We start from the raw sequence: 22,372 nt of genomic DNA, 5'->3' as shown, positions 1-22,372 counted from the left end.
GTTCGCCTCCAAAACATCTCCAGCGACCTCCACAGCGCCCCGAGCTCAGGTCGTGAAATGCACCTCCCGTATAGTTTTAGTAGGGAATCAGGATGGAAATCAAATGCTAATGCGATCCGTGCATGGAAAAACGTCGGAGCCACGGTGAGATTTGCATGTGGCGCACCTTCTCCTCGTGTTGGCGGTGGATTGCAATGTGTAATAAATGGCTCGGTCACGTCATGGCGTCTGCTAAATGAAGCAGAGATGTACGCACCCCCCCCCCGAATGCACAATGGCGCCGCATATTTACAATTCCATCTGACAGGGCGCCTATTAGAAACCATAAAGTCGCTCAACTGTTGGTGCTCGAGCGCAGTGGAGAACCCTCATAACGCACACACACACACACGCACACACACACACACGCACACACACGCACACACACACACCTTAAGTCACCTGCTTAACATCATGCAGCGTACGTATCTCCATTTATTGCGCCTGCTTGTTGCTTGTCGTCAAGCTCGGGTATTTGTTGCGCTCCACTGAGCGGCGTCTTCACACACGATTGGTCAGCAGATTTGATGAGTGCCGAAAAAAGCTCGTTGGTGAGCAAGTCATGACGAAAGAAGCTCCATTAGCAATCTATTATTATTAGCGGAGGCTTGATTTCCGTCTCTTATTAAGAAACGAGCACAAAGCGTCATGCAATCGCACGTTTTGTCACCGATAACACGAAGCGGACCTGCAGCCTGTTTTTTATTTTCGAAATATAAAAACGGTCTTTGCGTATCTCCGTGGGGTGGTTTAAAAAATGTAAACATGGCCCCCGCATCCTTTAATTTTTCAGGATGTGGCCCTCGGTGGAAGAAAGTTTGGACACCCCTGGATTAGAACTTGGCTTTTGGCGGCAAAAACTTGGAAAACTTGGAAATGGAAAATCATTCAGTAGTCGTGCCTCACCAATTTCGCTGCTACACTATATTACATTTTTTTTTAGAATTACTTAATTAACATTAATATTTCTTTAGGGTTATTAGTCTAAACATATCAAAGCAATATTTTACTTATTTTCTGCCTAAATGATGCATTTTCAAACATAAGAATGGCTACTTTTTAGTGAGACACACAAGCACCAGACTTGACTGCCAAAGCAACAGGCTTTCATTGCAGGTTTGACTGATGTCACAACAAACAGGAACAATAATCCCTAACGAACAACAGACTCGTGTTGCAGCCTTAATCCACGCAAAGCTAAGGATCAACTACCAACCAATGACATCACTTCCTGGCCACTCACCACTCAGCTAGCCCAAGGGACACATTTATAGCAACACACGTGAGCATCGGTCTTATTCTACTATACTCCTATGTCTACTGTATTGGATAGCACAAGTGTAAACGTGACTGTAGGGTTGTTACTTCATGTCTGAAGGGCTCTAATAATGTTATGTAGGTCATAAAACCGTTTTCTATGCTCCATTTTGGGTTTGGAACCAATTATAACCACAATAAACAAGGCATTACTGTAGGAATCCAAACATGATGGAAAAGTACAAGATGTTTGCTTCATCCAAGATCCAGAGGGAAAGAAATACATATATCTCCAATTGTAACATTTGGATTCCGTGCAGAAATAAACTCCTACAGAGATGATCGCACAACTTTTACACTCCACCTGGGAGTCCAAAAGGTGGCGTCTGTATCCCCGGATGTAGAATATGAGACGGTTATACACTCGGGTCTTCTTCAGGTAGAATTTTTACACCCGCTCAGCGCTAGAAGATGTTAACCACAGAGCCGAGCGTACGCATCCAAGCCCAGAGCCGTACACGAAGGGCACGCACGGAGCCCTGCGGGACGCCCTCTGACAGGCGGCAGGTGATAGCGCCACGGCCAGCTGCTCTTTCCCCACCTCCGCTCAGCTGTCCGAGCCCAGAGCAGCCTTTGAACAGCCTATTACCCGGACGCAGCACCGGGAGGAAGCAATCAGCTCCAGAGGTACGGCTCTCCTCCGCCAGATGGTGTGGGAGATGAATGGAGCCATTACATTATTGCAGGATAATTCCTCAGATGAAGCTAATTAAAAAGAAAAATAAGTGCTATCCTCCCTCGTTAGCTCCTTTGCAATCCGAATAGAAATTCTTCTGATATACTTTTACGTGACGGAACAGTCGGTTGACTTCGGTGCAACACCGAATAAAAACATCTTACCTTGTTATTACTAAGTCTGTCAAAAATAGTCTGTTAACGACTTCAGTTCATTAATTACCCTCAGATGTTTAGCGTAATTAACGCAGGCGGACCATGCGATGTCGGTTACGACCACAGACGGGAGCGCCGATGGTGTCCACAGAGTCCGTCTTTACAACTTTAACCACATCCGATTCCTCAATGGTAGTGCAGTTCCAACACCGCATGTATCTCCAAGTCACAATCACGTTCCTGGTCCTCCTCGGGACCGCCAGTCCTCATCATCACTAGGACATAATTAATGGCTAAGGTACACACAAATACACTAGTTACTGAGGAACTAACGAGGAACTAAGGAGTGATGTTTAGGTTGGGTAGGTTGGTTCCTAATTGACTTCTGTAATTTTGTGTAAATCCCAGAAAATATGACATTCAACTTTAGAAAATGACGTGGTTTCTTTGAAATGGGCATCTCCACACACTTGTACAGCAGCAGGAAGTATGAAGTGCTGTGAAACATCCCGGTAGATGCCCGCCCTGACCTTTGACTTTGGAAAACAACGTGGACCAACACCAGAAGATGACATGGCAGCCCAAACAATGTGGAAGCTGAACCTGAAACAAGGTGGATTCTGTGCCTCAGGTCTCTCCATCCCGACTCTGGGACCTTGACTTCCAAAGCCGTGTGACGGTACCATGGGGTCACCAACGCAGAGCCGTCGGCCAGGACCCGTCCCACTACGCACTTGACTTTCCGAGCCCCAAACATGCATGTCTCGGAGCGCCGTGCATTTGTTACCTCCACCGGTTCGAGCCCAAGCTGCCAGAAACAATCAACTCCACCAGAATGTGACTCTCACTTTGCTCCAAAGGATTTCAGTAAACTCGGAAACGGTGCTTATTGCGCTCTTATCCACTTCTGTCTTAATGAAAAGCATGTCCTGAATCTGTCAAGGGAGATTAGGTGAATATCATTACTATTGTCCTTTTGCCGATGAAGATTCACTGTATCCACACGGATTACAGTCCAAGGTATCCTGGTGCAGCATCTTATACCCGGGAAATGGAAGAGAGTGCAGGTAGACGATTCTCCGGAAACAAAAGTAGTCATTACTTGTCAAATGTTGTCATTGTGGACTCTATTTTCTCACACAAATACAAATTCAAATGAAAATACACGATCCAGACATTGACCAAAAACATATTTCATTGAACATATACAACATGAATGGACAAGTCAAAATGATTCCAAAGAGAGATAATAATAATAATAATAATAATAATGAAGTTGCAGAATGTAAGTTGGGGCAACTCGCCGATGTTGAGCCAGGGATACAAACCCGAGACCAAGAATCAGACCAACAAGGTGACTTCCACACGACACACCAAATTGTCAATGAAAAAGTCGATTTCCAGAACACGATATGCAATGTACACGTTGTCAAGGTGACAGTCCAGTGCGGCTCAATCTGCTGCTGTCAGTCCTATTTCGAGAAGATTCACACTCGCTCCTCCAGGATTCATCATCATCATCAGCCGTCACACAAAGCTACACGTGACATCTGCAGCACGTCCCCAAACAAAAACATACAGTATGTCTTTATCCCCATGGCGACCATATGATCCTCGGTGGCCTTCCCCTTTGATTATGCTCTTCACATCCTCGCTTTAACACCACGGGGCTGGCTGTCATGGTAACAGTAATAAGTGTGTCCTGAGATGAACAGTATGGCCTGCCATTCCGACGGCTTTGTATGCGACTCACACAAACCGTTGTCAAATGTGTCAGTCGCTGCTTTGGTTCCGTAAGCTACAGACCATTAGCGACGACATTTTTGTCATTGTCTTGCACGGACATCTTGGCTTGGACCTAGCCTATTTCGCCATTGGAGGTCGTCTGTTCCTGGTTTGTATTTATAGATTTGATGCTGGACGCTGTGGCAGAATACTTCATTAACGGGACTAACAAAGTTGGATTGGAACGTCTTTGGACTTTACAAGAACCACACAAAAGTGGTTGGATGTTCAGTCTGAAATATGCACGCTTATTATTGTTATGACGTGTCCGGTATTGGGTTGTTTACTTTTACTTTTTGCCACTTAATAAATAAAATAAAATAATCAATATGGCACTATTTGAGGGACTTTGCATTTACTATTTATTTCTTTCATATTGTTAATTGGACTGAAGGCTAAGACATCAGCAATATTTTCTATTAATACCATTAATCCAAAAACTCTTCATTCAGCAAGTCTCTTATTGGTCTGTGTTTACAAAATAAAGGCATTTGACATTTTATTTTGTTGACTTTGTTTTTGCTTTGCAGCTGAACGACATCACCGTGGTTTATTCCATACCCAAAACATGGTGACAATAATATCGTTTAGCGTCAACTGGTAGGACAATAAACAATTCAAAAGGCACCTCCACGGTGTTGTGATGCGGTTCTTCAAATAAACGTTGAAATGTCGTGCATCGTCTCGTTTCATAAGTTGGGTCTCCGGTGACACCCATAATCTATTTGGATTCTACAAAGTCTTAATTAATGCAAAATAGTCGCAATTCAGAGCAAAAATATGCAAATTCTTCATCTAAAATGTCCGTCCTCATGCCTTGTGGGCACAAGGGGCAGGAAAGTGTTGGTCTTCATTCCAAGAAAACAGACAAGTTCACCTGCCAGTGCCTGCAGACACCTTGAGGGCTCAATTAAAAGAAGACAAAAAAAGAAAAGAAAAACAGATATCTTAAAGTTTTATTTTAGTTTCAGTCCAACTTTGGTTTCCTCTGATGAAAATATACTACACAAATTTGGATTTTTGGTACCAATTACTTTTGACTGCAGGATTGTAGGATTCGGTTTTGAGAAAAAATATATGGTCCTATGGTCAATATGGTCAATATGGTCAATATGGTCCTATGGTCCTATGATCATATGATCCTATGGTCCTATGGTCCTATGGTCCTATGATCATATGGTCCTATGGTCCTATGATCATATGGTCCTATGGTCCTATGATCATATGATCCTATGATCATATGATCCTATGGTCATATGATCCTATGGTCATATGGTCCTATGGTCAATATGGTCAATATGGTCAATATGGTCCTATGGTCCTATGATCATATGATCCTATGGTCCTATGGTCCTATGGTCCTATGATCATATGGTCCTATGGTCCTATGGTCCTATGGTCCTATGATCATATGGTCCTATGGTCCTATGGTCCTATGATCATATGATCCTATGATCATATGATCCTATGGTCATATGATCCTATGGTCATATGGTCATGACCTTGGGGAAATGACCCAAAGGTCATGAGGGAGGGCACAAGCGGTCGGAATGGATGGCTGGCCTATTCCTTGGCGATGAGGTGAGAATCACCTCATCATCCAGGAGAAACTCGGAGTAGGACCGAAGACCCGTGAGTCCCGGTTCAGTAAAAAAACGTCCAAGTTGTCAATAAATCCAATCACTCCATCAGTTATCTGATGCCAGTCTACACATGGAGGTCACACTCATGAATGAAAAGCAGAGAAACCCCACACGAGCAGGCACTCGGCGATGGAGGCGAGGAAAAACTCTTGAAGGACTCATTTCCAACACATACAGTAAACTAAGCTGTCATTAGCGGCGTTTCCATTACGCAAAAGCTGTCCAATAGCGCCAGCGACATGCAATCTGAGGCCAAAGCCATCCAAGAAATAGCCACGTACGTCTGTGAGGTGTCATTTCCATCTCAGGATGTGATTGCTTGCGGTTGCTAAGTGATTTGTTTACGTTGTTTTTCTGGATCGGTCTCTGATCACCACCGTGACTAAAAACACTTTGTGCTGCCAATCCACCTCCTCGCTCGTACGGCACACCTAAAAACGGTCGTTATCGCCACGCCAAGACTCAAGTGGCTGGACGTCCACTTGTCCTCTACGACAACGACGTAACTTTAAATAGTCTATATGCAAACTAGTGGCCAACATAGTTTAAGAGCAACCTTGAAATGCTAATATTTTGCAGTCTCAAGAGTTTCCCTGTCAGATACTCTGAAGAATTGCTTGATGTTTATGTAAATCATATCTTGCTGACAGATGTAATGCCGTCTTTGCAAGTGCAAACAAAGAATAGGAGGCAAGGGGGGGAGGAAGCGCTGAAGAGCACGTCTATTGTTTCGACAGCTTGTGTCCCCGGCATCTGGCATGGAGCAGGAACAGCTTGTCAAGATTAATCAAATGTTGCTTTTATTGATCTACAGCATGTAGCATATAAATACATGCTTTAGAAAAGTCTGCACACACTTTTATGCGCTACCCTGCCGTGACTGCGGTCTCACTTGGTAAAGTTTCTGCACTTCTTCTTCCCCGAGTGGCGAGACAAGGCTGGACGCCGCCACACAATTTGGAAACAAATGTTCAGCTCTGGCTTTAGCCCGGAGATAATCTTAATGTCTTTCCCGCCGCATTCCGGGGCTTTAAGTTCCAATCAATGAGGTGAAATTAAAGACCATGTGAATGACTTTCAGTGGACTTGTTAGCGGGAGCGCGGACGCGGTGACAAGCTCGTGGCGGCGACTGCTCCCTCACTCTCCTCTCCCCGTTTAATTTTCCGATCCACTTCCTCCACATAGTTAGGAGAAGTGAGTTTTGTTCTGGTTTGATACACCATCTAATGAGAGCTACTAAGAGCTTGTTGAAATCATTCCCTAATAACACATCCTGAAGGCTGCGGATGAGGAATATCTTTTTTTTACCTCCGTTTCTCCATTTAGAGTTTTACATCCCAAGACGTGATTCTTCACGCGACTGTTCCCAAAGGCACCACACGGACACCGTCTTCCTGTTTTGCCATGAGTTATTTATCGGATTCAAAGGTGTTTCTCACCTCCGTAACCCAAAATAGAGCCGGAGAAAGGTGCAAGTGTGCAATTCAATAAATAACTCATAGCTTTTGGGAACGCTCGCATCTTCAGTGAAAGTAAAAGGAACCTTAAACGCATCATCTATCATTTATATGCATCGGAAATGCTTTTATGCAAGTAAAACTATCAAATGTTCACGTTTTTGACAGTCAGCCACCGATAGCATCACAGACGATGTAACGTAGCTGACGTCCGGTTCCGGTGGCCATTTTGTAAGATAGCTAATGGGATGCTAGCAAGGAAGGAAGTTTTGTGGTAACATGACAAGATGCGCAACATATTGTATGTATGCTAACCGGAGAATGGCCACAAACTGGAAAACAATTGTGTTGTATTTTTCATCTTCACCAAAAAACACGCTAACCATTGCTAACATCCCATAATTTCTGGACTTAAAATATTTTTCCCCCCAAACAGTGCATGTAACATGACTAGTTAAACAGTAACCTACCAAAAGGTCATTCATCGCCGTCCTCCTCGTCCCGGCTACTGAAACCACCATCTTTCACAATTCCTTCATCACACACTTTGTCAGTCTCCCTCGCTTTCATTTTGGCTCTCTGAGTGACTTTTGATGACTTGATGAAACCTACTTCAGTGTGTCAGATCAAAACACGATATATCACTCATCCATGTCACTACTTCCTGAAGCTGCACGCTAAGCATCCTGGGAAATGTAGTTTTTAGTCATGAATTGGTCGCATCACTGTACAAAGTGTGAAAAAAGTAGCATTTTATAGACGATATTACGCCATATATTATTATGAAATTAAACTTTCACTCAGTTTCACTTTTTGAACTAGTGAAATAAATGGATGTTACAAAGATTCTAATTCATTGAGATGCACATACGTATCTTTATATCATGATGGAGATATCATATGCTAGGTGATATTATATGATATTATAAGCGTAGGAGATAGAAGACGACTCAACCAGTGAAGAGAAAAAGATGCCCGACTGAACGAACCCGACATGAAGGCAGCGCACGTCTACCCCGAATCCATGACCCAGCGCCCCACGTGACCCCGACCTGCTCCCCACCAGCGTATGCTTCAACCTCCTTTGTGGTTTAAATGTTATCCGTTTCTAAGATAAAGCACCCCCCCCCTCACCTCCCCACTTCCTGGCGGTATATGTGGGTATTAGTTACCGCTGGAACACTGGTTAGTATTCCGCGCTCTCAAAGCCGGAATTGTGTCGGCACCTTGATGTGTGATTGGATCAGCGCAAATACATGGAAATGCAAATTTTCCAGGTATCAGCTTTTGCCGGAGGTGAAATAGGAAACAGTGGTTGCATTCGGACGGCCGGGGAGCGCTGCCTTTGGGTGATGTATAAATTCCCAGTCAATCCCACATTCCTTGACATTTTCACACTCCCACATAGAATATTTCTAAGCAGGTAAAATCTATAATGCGTGTCAACGGCATCGCATGGCGTGTTGGCAGAGGGGCCCCGCACGTACTAAACTGGCCGAGCTGGCGGTGAGAAGCTCAGAGGAGGTAGAAATGTTTGTTCTTACTTCTCCTGTCATACCTGCGCCTCGGGGGCCTACAGCAGTTACTCATACCTCAGCAGAGACAATCCAATATGCCGCTTGCCTTTCTGCAGGCCCGCCATGCTGCAGGCCCACCATGCTGCCAAATCTGCTTTCATGAGGAAAAAAATGCAGAGTGCAGAAATACATTTGCCGGAAAGCGTGAATAGCTTCATCCCGACGCCTTCTTTTGTTTGATCAAATCAAATGACAGGCTACAAATTGTATTACATCGACACATACGGTACAGCGGGTCCTCGGCTTTCGTCATTTATGTGGGAAAAGGGAACGCCGCACAAAAACGGCATACATTTTTCTCCAAGAAATATTGTAAATCCAATTCATCCCGTCCACCAAATATCAACCCAACGTGTACCTTTAATGGATAAAAAAAACATTTAACCTCATTTTACCTCGACTTCCAACTATAAACTTTACAACTTGGACTTTATTGGCATAAAATCGTGTCTCTGTTAAATATTTCCCCCTGCAGCCTGTGCTAATTAGGAACCTTTACGTTACATGAAGATGTGAAGCTTCTCATCACAGGATTTCTTTTTTTTAATTATTTCTATTTTAGGAAGTTTTTGACTTTTTGGAGCGCCATTTGATCAGCTGATATTTCCAATTTCCCTTGAATGCAATCCATTGCTGAGTCAAATGTGTTTCTGTCTCACTCTTGTTTCCTCTTTTAGTATTTTGCAGCCCCAACTACTACGTCTAAAATGTCTATTCTTTCCATTTGTCAACTATGACGCTGGAGCCTATCCCAGCTGGCTTCGGGGAGAGGCGGGGTACACCCTGGAACCGGTTACCGACCAATGGCAGCGCGCATTCACACCTCACAATTTACAATTTGCAGTCACCATTGAAGCTAACACGCATGTTTTTGGAATGTGGGAGGGAACGGGAGTACCCGGAGAAAAGCCTCGAACTCCATTCAAACCCGGGTCTTCCTGATCTCCTAACTGTGTGGCCAAGATGCTAACCGCTAACAACCAATAATTGGTGGATATACAGTAAATCCTGTAGCCGTCGTCCCTCGTTTATCCTGGTTAATTGGTTCCAGACCCGACCGTTGTAAATGAATACATACAGGATTTGTTAATACATGGAATATTTTTGTACTCGCAACACAGAAAACCTGTTCAGGTCTTTGGAAAGAGTCCTTCGGCCGTGACATAACACCCATAGAATCACATATTTGTAAATGGATGGTGATGTACCCGTGCTATGTACTCGTACTATGTACTCGTATTATGTACTCGTACACAAACAAAGCAGCCAAAACCATTGGTTCCAATTCTTCCAGTTAGCATAACAACATTCCTGATCAGTGATGCTCAGGAATACTTTGGGAATGAAACCCAAGCGACACCCCCCCCCCAGCATCGGAGTGAGGATATGGATCACACATTTTACGATTGAAATAATAAAAAAAGAAGCCACAAACCCCGCCCCCACGTCTACAATTTGAGTTTTGGTTTGAGTTTCAGCGCCACCGCTGACGTTCCTTCTTACCGAGTAGAAGAGATAATTGTATACGATACCCGCTAAAGAGCCACTAGAGCGCTAGGTCGGCCATCTATTCACGGTGACAGCCGCAGTCATTAGTCCTAGCCTGATCTTTGCCGCTAATCTATCTCGACATGATCATTTGCATCCGTTCTGAACGAGGCGCTTTTGTGAACCTTAGCTCAGCAGGGCGGCACGGCGGCACGCGTCGGGAGAAGAAACAAGAGGCGGACGCATTCGCTACGTTCCCCTCTGTCAGCGCCGCACAGATAAGAACAACCATCGTGTCAGCCAATTACACGGGACGAGTGGAGGGGAAAATGGCTGATTGATGAACATCGTCATCTTCCGCGTGCAATTAATACACTGCTAATAACTCGCCATTGGTTTTCCGCTCGGCGGGCCGAGTTTGGTGATGAAGGCACCAAAGTGGCCGCCCCGCTACGTGAAATATTACATTTCCTAGCTGAGATTTTGTTACCTCCTGGCTGGTCGGGATGCCTCAGGGAAATGTAATGGAGCATGTAATGGATAAAGGATTGTATTTATGGCCATGTGTTGACTTAACTATATCGATCCGGAGAATAAACACCGGGACATTTTTCAGGGAAATTCTAATGCACGTTTTCCTGAACCATTCTAGGAATAACCCAAAGATGGACATCAACAGGAAATACATCTTGGAGGGAAAAAGGAGGTCTTTGTTTTCATTTCATCAAGTGAAGATTTTACTTTTTTTTTTTTTTTGGGGGGGGGGGGGGGTGTCTGCTTCAACAACTTCAACTTTTTTGGTAGTTTAACTATTTTTATTTTATGAAATGAATTATGCCAAAAGTTCTTTCTGACCTGTAATTTGTTTGTACTTAAAAACAAAAAACTGTTTTGAAATTACCGTATTTTCTGGACTATAAGTCGCTCCCGAGTATAAGTCGTACAAGGCCAAAAATGCATCATTAGGTAAAAAAAAACAACACATACATAAGTCGCACTGGAGTATAAGTCGCATTTTTTGCGGGTAATTTATTTTCCAAACTACTTATATTACATCCTCTTGGAAGGCAAGTTGTAACAATAAAAAAATAGAGAACAGGCTGAATAGGTGTAAGATATGCTAACACAATGCTACACAAAAAATAAACAGTTGTTTTCATTTATAAGTCGCTCTGGAGTATAAGTTGCAGGAACAGCCAACCTATGAAAAAAATTGTGGCTTATAGTCTGGAAAATACGGTAATATTTACCGTTTGTACGTGCCACAGACCATGTAGTGGTCATTTGTAAAAAAAAAACAAGAAATTAATGAAAACGAGTGTCATATATGCTAATTAAAAAACATCAAAACAAGCTAACTCTTGCATGAAAGTATGAAATGAACATTTTGCATAAAGGTTTACAATAAAACGTGGAAGATGAGACAGCGTCGCAAGGACGGGATTCAAATACGGAATATCCTCCTAAGAAAATATCCTCCAAGAAGAAAGTCATTCAGCATTTTGCTTTTTGGATCAGGTGTGACATCGCTCACAGAATTCCAAGACGGAAAGGCTGCATCTCGTCCGGTCCAGACAATGTGAGCCGAGAATGTCCAAACATGTTTTGGCGTGAATGTGCTTCCTGCGGCCTAATTATTTACTAATGTATATGCAACACATCCAGCAATTTAAGTCTGGATAACGTTTTCATGTTTGTAAGAGAATTTCCCGGACCTGGGCTCGGTCGGAGCACCTGGGCGTCCGGGAGGAGATGTCATCTTTCATTCCCATTTAAGAAGAACGGGGATGCCTCCATCAGTGGAAAGATGATGGATGCCAGGGACATTTAGACGGATAAACAAGCGAGCGGACAGTCAAACAACGGCAGCAAACGATGACGGCATGGAGGAAGAGAGAAAAGACGAGAGCGGGGGGGTGGATGGGGGGGGGGGGGTAGGTGATGGATGACAACATCCAGCATGGTATCATATCTCGGTGGATTAATGTTCTGGGAAGCCGGCCCCGGAGTGTGCTTGTGCATCTCATTACGCCGCCATAAAAAGGAGCGAGGGCGGGCGATGTCGGAGCCGGTGGCCGACAAAGTGCACGTCTCACGCTTGGACTCGGGGGTGGGGGCTGGGGGGGGGCGGCGGCTTTAAAGGCAACCGAGGGCTGGCTTTTTATTTCTTCTACGTTTTTTTTTTCCACAAACTATTTAAAATGATAAACATTTGATGTGGACCGAGGCAGAAGAATCAAAGCAGCCCTGCAGGACCCGCCAGTTGTTTTAGCAACGCCGCTATGTGGGTTGCTTGTGAGCACTTTTGCAAATGCATGCATATTTGCGGTGGAGCGGCGAGCGTGCCGTCCGGGCAGTGTTTACTAGTCAGTCCGGTGTGTGCGCCCGCTGTGTCATTCTTCCAGAGGGCCGTTTTAAAAACATACTGCGTCAAATATTGGATGGCAACCGTATAATTTGACGGGTCTGTGCGCAGCGGCCGGCTGCGGTATGAGTCATTGATTGCGCATCAGCTTAGTATGCTGCAGTGCAGACCCCGGCGTTGGTGGAGAGGCAACCTGGAGGCCCCCGATCGATTGCCGCGGGCCTGTGAAGCTTTCCATCGGGTCCCGAGCCAAGGACTCGCGACCCTTCTTCCAGGCCAAAGCCTAACCTCTCCCTAAGAGGGGTGATGAAGTAGCTCATCGTTTCTAATGAGGAATTAGCCATCAGGCCCGTGGAAATGACCGTCAGCATCGCATTGAGGAGTTCACACGGTTTCTGGGACTGGGAATCGTGCTCGGTCTCCGTATTCCTCTGCTATCACATCATGCAGTCAAGGGAAAAGTAAAATTAATCCCAATTTACATTTGTCATGCATAACACATTAACCATAAAAACACACGTCTATTTTCTGTCCATTCTAAAGATAGAAAAACAGCTAAAAATAGTGGGCATAACGAGACACACCTATATAAAGCAATGGCGCTCCATTTGCATCATGTGACCTGCATGTTAACCAGGCTATTATTGTCATTAACATTTTTACACCCAAGCACTAAGTTACTGGTGTAGTGACACCCCGCAAAGCACAATGGCTAGCTAGTACACCACAAACTCGCTCAGCGTCTCACAAAGCCTCAGAGCTGCTGATGTGTTTTTATATTTGCCGTTTTGAAACGTTAAAGCTAGCTAGCTGTCGCTTTTGGTTCTATGTTTTTATACATGGAGTAAATACGCACAGAAAGATGTGCTAATACTTCCGGTAAAAGACCGAGTATTACATGTTATATGAACGTATGTACTACTACGTTCTCATATAAAAATTTCACTGGAGGTGTTTCAATAGGCGGGATCGGTGCATCCCATTGCATCATTGCATGAATGACTGCCTTTTTTAGCCCTTTGTATATCTTTAGAAGGCAGAAAAAAAGGAAGACGTGTGTTCATGTCTCACTGTGGATGATGGGACAAATTCCTCAAAAAGCCCAGAAAAGACTCACCCCGCCCCCCGCCCCCCTCCGAAATCACATGACGCGTTCCACGCCGAAGCAGTGAATCAATCCAATTGACGGAGACGTAGTCGCATTAAAAATGTAATTGCCTGCACTTTATCCATTTAGAGGAAGATGAATGTGAAATCATTTGGCATCCTCTGAAAAGCAGATGTTCATTAAATTATGTCTTTACAAAAGCTATTGTTCAATAGATTAGCGGAATATATGCTTCCAGTTCAAATGTGAGGTAATTCATCCCTTTAAGCTTTTTAATGGTTGGGAGCTGCAAAAACAATCCATTACTGCAGCTGCAGCCATGCTAAAATGCTACTATGTTTTTCCTGGATTCTATTATTAAAAATATATTTTGCTTTTTGTTATCAAATATTAAGATCTTTTTCATCTGAAATGAAACATGCAGGAAGTCTGATTAATTAGAACGTTTTTTCTAATAACAAACAATAGACTAATGAGCAACGCTTATCAGCGTAATCTCCTCTGGGCACCCGCCAATCACAGCAGAAAGGCAAAGTGACATTTGTCATTAGACAAAATAAAAACTCGCTTTTATCTGCGTTCTTCCATACATCAAATTAAAGTGAAGCCTTTTATTGGCTCCATGTTTGCCGTGAATTACGGCAATTCTCACATGAGTCATTCTCATTTATTTGCATTGTAGTTTTTACGGCTTTCCGTTCGGCTTTTCCGACATCATTCCCTTATATTCCTCTTCTGTTTTCTTCTTTTTATTATTCCAGCCGCTGCCAGGAATGCCTGTCAACACAAGCAGATTCCTTTCAAAGCCTAACGACAGCGACTACATCTTTTTTATACGCGACACATCCTCCCTCGGCTGGGATTGGACAAATAGGAAGTGTAGGTTTTCCTGGATTAACGCAGGAAGGGAATCAAACGGAAAAGGAGAAAGCATTAGAGAGTGAAAGTGGAAGATAACGACAACATTGCTGTCCGTCTTCTTGCCGTCTATGCAGTTCCGTCCAACTGCCTCCAAGAGCATTTGGTCCAAGGAACGTAGACCGGCCTTGGGTTTGGGGCGGTAGTCATTGTTACCGATGCCAACGCTAATTGACAAAGTCAAGTCTCAAGTCAAGACAGTAAGTCATGTCCAAAGTTACTGACTTCAATTTGAGTCATTCACATGATTTTATGTTTGGTAAATACGGATTTAATATTTTGACTTTACGCTACTATGATGGTATTTTTCCCAATAATTTTTTCCATAATTCTTGTAAAATGCTGCCTTTTCTCATTAGGTTACTAAAATGATGGTATTTTTTTTACCTAATAATTTTTTCCCAATATTCCATAATTCTCATAAAATGCTGTCTTTCCTCATAAGGTTACTAAAATGTTAGTATTTTTTCTCATAATATTCCATAATTCTTGTAAAATGCTGCCTGTTCTCATTAGATTACTAAAATGATGGTATTTTTCCTAATAATATTCCATAATTCTTGTGAATTGCTGCCTTTTCTCATTAGGTTACTAAAATGACGTTTTTTTTCCTAATAATGTTTTCCTAATAATATTCCATAATTCTCGTAAAATGCTGCCTTTTCTCATTAGGTTACTAAAATGACGGTATTTTTCCTAATAATTTTTTCCCAATAATATTCAATAATTCTCATAAAATGCTGCCTTTTCTCGTGAGGTTACTAATGACATTTTTCTGTTAACATTTTGGATGACTGGAATGTTCCATTTTAGTAGTTGTTGCTGGTATAAGATCATATTTGTAGAATGTGTCATGGCCCCCGCTTTGGACACCCCTGTTTCAAGTGATGATGTGATTGTGATGTTTACCTTCTCATCTAATTGTCTGACGGATGATTTCTAGAAGTTGAATCCAGAGTTATTACCACTTCAGGTGGGGGGGGACGCGCTCAAAGCAGCTTCACCCGTCAGTTCCTGCAGAAACGGAGCCGCTCCCGAGCATTCACTGGGGGGCAGTCTAGTAACGGAGCCGCTCCCGAGCATTCACTGGGGGGCAGTCTAGTAACGTCAACCCTTGCCAGCGTGCTTCCACACACAGGAAGGAGAGGAATGAGCTACTGTACGCCGCCGCCGTACAGCAGAGCTGACTGATGATGGACTTAAAAGGATCCTTTTGGAACAGCTGGCTTTTGGAAGTGGGGGGGGGGGGGGGGGGGGCATCATCCCTAATCCTTATGCGAGACATGGACACACGTCTTTGTCTTCTCTGTGTGTGCTAAAAACAGCTAAAAGGAGGCAGCTAATTCATGCACACAATGGGACCCACCTAGAAAGGCCGCCGTTAAAAGACCTCCAAAAACCTCCAACAAGGTTTTATGGTTTTCCATCCATGCTGGGAGCATACAGTAACAGGTTCGTTGATGATGACATGATGATGTCATACTTGGCATGACCACAACCTCCATCATTTCACGTAGCAACACCTTTACCAAACTCAAACACAAAAACACCGCAGCAGTGGCGGGAAATCCAATATGTAGCGTCCCCTAGACGTTAGCACCAGCAAAGGAGTCCAATCGGCGTACCAATGTAGCCGTAGCATGGTTAGCATGCGTGTCACAGTATATGGAAATAGAGCATTGTTAGCACTTTGTTCAGAAGGCTTCACAGGAGGAATAAGTGTTTCCCATTACGTGCATTCTTATCTGCGTCTTTTTAGCTCTTTTTATATCTTTAGAACACAGGAAAGACAGTGACATACGTGTCCACGTCTCACATAAGGATTCAGGATGATGGACAAAATAAAAATAAAAAGGTTTTCCTTTAAAGAATGAGCAACCGGCCCAATAGATATTGTTGTCGGATGCCAAGTGACCTGAAGGTCAACTCTTATACTCGCTAACCAAGTTCAGGGCAATCACAGAGATACCCTGGTGGATCAACATTCTGAGAGAAGCCATTTTAAAAATAGAAGATGAAATAGAAATCATAGAAAGCATAACTTGCAGGTGAGAAGTGGAGCTCACAAACAATTATTACGGCTTCTCTCCCGTTTGGCACACGAGTACGTCTTTTGTTTGTTTCCAGTGAAAGTAGTACTTTGTCCAATAGTAGTACCTCACACCTGCTGGTTTTTCTCTCTCAGCATTACACGTCCTCACATGTGAGAAAAGTGACAGGTGCTTGACTACAATCCAAAATGGCAACTCACAGCCCAGCTCCGTGGACGTTCTTCAAATAAGCTGAGAGCTGTCATTATATAAAAAAAAAAAAAAAAAAAAAAAAAGCCTGTGCTTCTTCGCCAATTCTAACAGAAGTCCGCATCAAGTCTCTGGAGACGGAGACTAAAATTATATTTCATACAGTGGAACCTCCAAAATGGAATACCTTGAAATGTCAATGCACAAAATCAGCCCATTTCCTGAGGCTGTTTTTTCCCTCAAGGGTACCACCATCATTTGGGATGCTCCCATCGATCGGCCGTCGATTCCCATAAAAAGACGTGATTGGCTTGCGTTGAGTGCTTTTCAGAGCCGATCACAAAAAAAAAAACGATGGTAATCCAGGTCATGAGAAGCCAGACATGACGTCACGTAGGGTTGCCAACACCCCGTCTTAGACAAATATTTCACAGTAGAGCAAACTTGGATTTAGTTTAACCTTCCTCTTGTTAGCTTTCTGGTATCATGTCTTATGTTAACGGGTCGGTTTTGACCCGTGTATTAGTTACCATTAAATTTGCTTCTCATCTCTTGGTTGGCTTCCTCATCCATGAAAATATTGCTTTTAATACTTTTGGTGTGGGCATGGAGGCCTTTTTTTTGGTCACTATACCCCTCCATTTCTATTTCCAAAAATGGTAAAATGAACCTCAAAAGAATCATATTCATAAATTGAAGGTTCTTTTGTTACTTGGCTATTACTGAGGGATATAGAACATATCTCTTAAATCAATTAGTTTTATTTATTTTCTCATTTTAGTATTAATCACTAAAGAAACATCTATGGTGTTCGGGTCAATTTTGACCCATACTCCGGATTGTCCATAGGTATGAATGTGAGTGTGAATGGTTGTTTGTCTATATGTGCCCTGTGATTGGCTGGCGACCAGTCTAGGGTGTACCCCACCTTACGCCCGAAGACAGCTGGGATAGGCTCCAGCACCCCCCGCGACCCTCATGAGGAAAAAGCGGTAGAAAATGAATGAATGAATGAATATATTAATATCAAGAAAAGGTAGAAAAAGTTATTGTTTTCATCAATAAAATGAGAATCACCTGAAGCTTACATGATTGTACACTTCATTTCTTACATTTCAGTTTTGGCTCAAAATATTGCTTTATAGTCATATTATTATAACCGGGTCGAAACCGACCCTAACAATACAGTGGTCGTAATTTCAACCAGACTATTTTAAAATGTAGTAAACATTATTTTTTTGGTTTTATTTTGTTGAAATAGAGTTTCCTGATGAAGCCTTGATGCAATAAAGAAATGTTATGTGATTCTTTTTATGCATTAAAATGTAAAACGGGTCGGTGCCGACCCTAACATAAGAGGAGGGTTAAGATTAAAAAACGCTTTATGCAGCATCAACACGACTGGCAACCACTCCTTATTCCACTAGGATGGTCTATTATCAAACATTTAACCCTCAAACAACACACAACGCAACAAAGCCACTGATAATTTTTTTTTCCTCTTTCAGCGATCATCACACTCCCAAACTCTTGTCCTAAATATACAGACATCACTTCCAGAACGCAGCATTCCCGTTTCTACTTTGCGAGCCACAAACACTTGATTTAGCCGTCTCATGTTTTAGCTCCGCACAGCTTCACCATCATATCTTCCCATCAGCCCAAAACAAGAAAAACACATCTGAGGCTTTTAATAATGCAGGCGAGAGAGCCACTTTACCCCATCCGCACAATGTACCCAAATTTTGGTGTCAAATCACATGCGCCTCCTTTAATATCACGGCTGCTGAAGTCAAGCCGGAAAAGACACACGCGTGGCGTCCTGCATGATTGATGGCTATGCTAATACATCTGTATGCAGTATTGTATTGCAAAACAGCCACGTGAAATATATACAGTACACGCATCATCCAATTAGACCTGTTCTTAGTCGTGCGGCAGCCTTTTTTTGATCAATACGTAATAAGATCTAGTATCAATTAGTGATGCCCGGGAGTAAACATTGCTACAAAAAATGGCAAATGTTTCGCCATGGTAGACAGCGGTGAAGTCAATACGCACGGCAGAAGCACATCACGTAATAAAGATGTAAAAGTGCAATTAATTCCCAACAGAAGGTTGAGCCTGAGCTGTAAACACAGTATTGATAAAAAAAAAACAAATTAAATCAGTCTGCTTTGCCTTCTTCGTCACAAGCCTTGCGAGACTTATTTGGTATGTGAGGGAGCTGATGGGAAAGTGACAAAACGATAGCGGCATCCACCGTAAATAACGGCATTATATTCATAGGCTACACACCATAAACCAAAGTCAACCTTGTTACTCCAAGTAATGGTAATCCAGGGTTATATGCACGGCTATCAATCCACTCGGAACTACAAGTCCGCCCTGCACAAGGATCTCAAACAGGCACTAAAGCCAGATTGTGATCCCAAGCCGTAATGCTGCTGGACGTGTAACGGGGCTCGGCATGCCCAAATACATGTGTGTGTGTGTGTGTGTGTGTGTGTGTGTGTTTGGGGAAGTCACCCAAGCAAAGACAGAGCACGCTCTTGAATGATTGAGGTTACCAGGGTGACCTCATAAACCAAAAACCCGTGGCAGTCTCCCAAGGTGAACACTGAATTATGCCGTCATTAAAGGACAGGCTGAGTTGCCAAGGTTGGTATGTAAAGTATAATCATCTGCACCCCCACTTCCAGTCACTCATTAGCCCCCCCCCCGTCACGGGCCCACCGAGATTATACCTTGAACTTTCTTGACTATCACTACAGTATGTGCCCGCTGGGAATAGTTCCGCTATGGGCCATTTATATCCCCCCCCGCCCCCCCGCACTGGCGTCAGCTCGCTCCACGTACAATTCTGCAGGTGTAGCATCTGTATGTGCACTCGTGTATCTTATCGCACACACACACGGGACACAGATCACCGCGTTTGTCCCATAAAAAAATGGATGCTTTGACTTACTGAAACATTATGTCCCAATTTATAAAAGAACCACTGGGAAGGAGCCGCCGGCATTCCAACATTTTGTTCGAATTAGGATCTTTTTTTGGACTCCCAGAGCTCCCGGTGCTGAATCAGTTCCTTTGCTTCCAAACGCTCTCGGTGCCGTCCTAAGCTAGCATAGCAAACACAACACAGAGTCAATACATGTCAAAGATCACTGCAGCGTCCAAATGAAAAGGACCGCGGTGTCAAAAACGATGGCGATCACAATACTTACCGCAATGGCGCACGGGCGCGTTGCCAGATATTACTAATCTTCATAAGATTAGTATTCATGCAGGGTAGCCAAGTTGAATCGAACCAGGAGAGCGACGCAGACTTTTGTTCCAGAGGACATCAGGTGCTGTCAGAATCAAGCGGACGACTCGCTTGGCTCGGTGTGCTCAATGCCATTGATATTCTGTAGGGTTGGGGATGCTGGAGCCTATACCAGCTGACTGTGGGCGAGAGGCGGGATGCATCCTGGACTGGTTATCAGCCAATCACAGATGATAGAAAAACATTTTGTTTTAATTTCTTAATTTAATTTCTTTAATTTCTTTCTGGCGGCACGGCGGTCTGGTGGTTAGTGCGCAGACCTCACAGCTAGGAGACCAGGGTTCGGTCCCCGCCCTCGGCCATCTCTGTGTGGAGTTTGCATGTTCTCCCCGTGCATGCGTGGGTTTTCTCCGGGTACTCCGGTTTTTTCCCACATTCCAAAAACATGCTAGGTTAATTGGCCACTCCAAATTGTCCATAGGTATGAATGTGAGTGTGAATGGTTGTTTGTCTATATGTGCCCTGTGATTGGCTGGAGTCCAGGGTGTACCCCGCCTCTCGCCCGAAGACAGCTGGGATAGGCTCCAGCATCCCCCGCGATCCTCGTGAGGAAAAAGCGGTAGAAAATGAATGAATGAATGAATAATTTCTTTCTCATAAACCACATTGTTTATGCTAATCATATTTTTTTTTTATCATATTCTCTCATGTGGTCAATCACACTGCTTTTTCTATATATATATTATAGTATATATATTGTTCTACTGGGCTAACTATTGTTTTTTTTCGACAGTATATTATCCAGTATATATTCCAAATGTCTGTACAGTGTAGTAGTGTAGTACAATAGTAGTGTAATAGTAGTGTAGGTATCTCAAGTACCAAAACGCTGCCAATTGTTATTTTTTGTGTGTTTTGGTACTGGCTCCCCCGGTGTCTGACTGATGGTCCAGGTACCAAATACACCACCTGTGACTGAGTAGTACTAATAGTAATTTGTACTTCATTTACTATTAGTGTAAAACACCTCGTTTTTATTTCTTTTCCCATCTTTTTTGTCATATGTAAGGGTTTTATGATGGTATATTACCACACAAGGGCACGCACTATGATAAGTGAGTTGGTTAAATATCACACTTTTTGCATTACACAAACATAATGTTTATCCTCTCAATCCACCATTTTGCCCGCCAAACGTTGGGACACGAAGAGAGGCTATTCATTACCGAATTGGCAGCGACGGCGAGCACGCTTCAAGAAGCGAGTGCTTTAAATTGGACTCAGCAAAGTAACACATTCCCACTGAAAGGATGCGTTGGCTTGGAGTTGACTTCTAGCAAGCGTGACTTTTACCACTCATGGCTCACGTCAGGTAAACAGCAGCGGGGGGGAATTACGGTACTACAGTATGAGTACCACTGCACTCCGGGTTTGCGTCTTCTTGAAAGCACATGACTTTGCAGCAGCTAGCGGAGCGTCCTTTCTGTTTGGACGTAGCACCTCATCACGTGTGCTTCTGTCATCAGGATTGAAGACGCCCGCCGTGCATCAAGACAAAGGCTGCCATTTTCAGCTGATGAACTCGTGTTCTGTTCCGTATCATCGTTATGTTGTAGGGTGACCTTCCCCACTGATTGTACAAGCTCAACAAATGTAGTCATCACCTACAAAGTCCACTCTCCTGCAGAGACGGCGCTCTCCGCGACAATCAAAGGTGTGCTGCAAAAAACGTGACAGCCAGTCTGTATGCAGTTCTTTCCTTTTCAGAACATTTTCTCAAGATTTTCTGTTTTTATGTGCTGAAGGTTTCATTGCGGCAAAGCCGCCGGATGACAAGGACGGTTTAGTGCTAGTTCATTGTGATGTTTTCTTCCACATCGCAACCTTTCTGCAAGACAAAAAGCAACAACCAAAGTGAAAAACACAAAAGACAAATACATACAAGAGACATTCTCGACGGTTCCTGATTGTTCTCAGCAGGAACACAACACGGGAACTACTTATTGGATTAGGTCATGGCGTTGAGCTCTACAAACACAATAGTTAATAGTGTGCCTGATCAGAATGTCAGTCAACACAGCTTTGTAGCGTCTAATGGTTCATGTCTTACGTCCAGATAGCATTTGTTATCAAAATATGGGCTAATAACTATAAAAGCAATCTTCACTCTCTAAATGTACTGCAAAAAAGGCCAGTAAGGATAGTTCATAATGCCGCCTACAGAGAACATACTAACTCCTTATTTTTAAGGAGTTAAAATAGGAGCTAAAATAATGCATAAGGCTAAAAACAACCAATTAGCTAAAAATGTCATCCAATACTTCTCTACAAGAGA

This window comes from Doryrhamphus excisus, chromosome 23, assembly GCF_030265055.1.
Source record: "Doryrhamphus excisus isolate RoL2022-K1 chromosome 23, RoL_Dexc_1.0, whole genome shotgun sequence".
NCBI classification, from domain to species: Eukaryota; Metazoa; Chordata; class Actinopteri; order Syngnathiformes; family Syngnathidae; genus Doryrhamphus; species Doryrhamphus excisus.
This window is presented reverse-complemented; position numbering follows the sequence as displayed.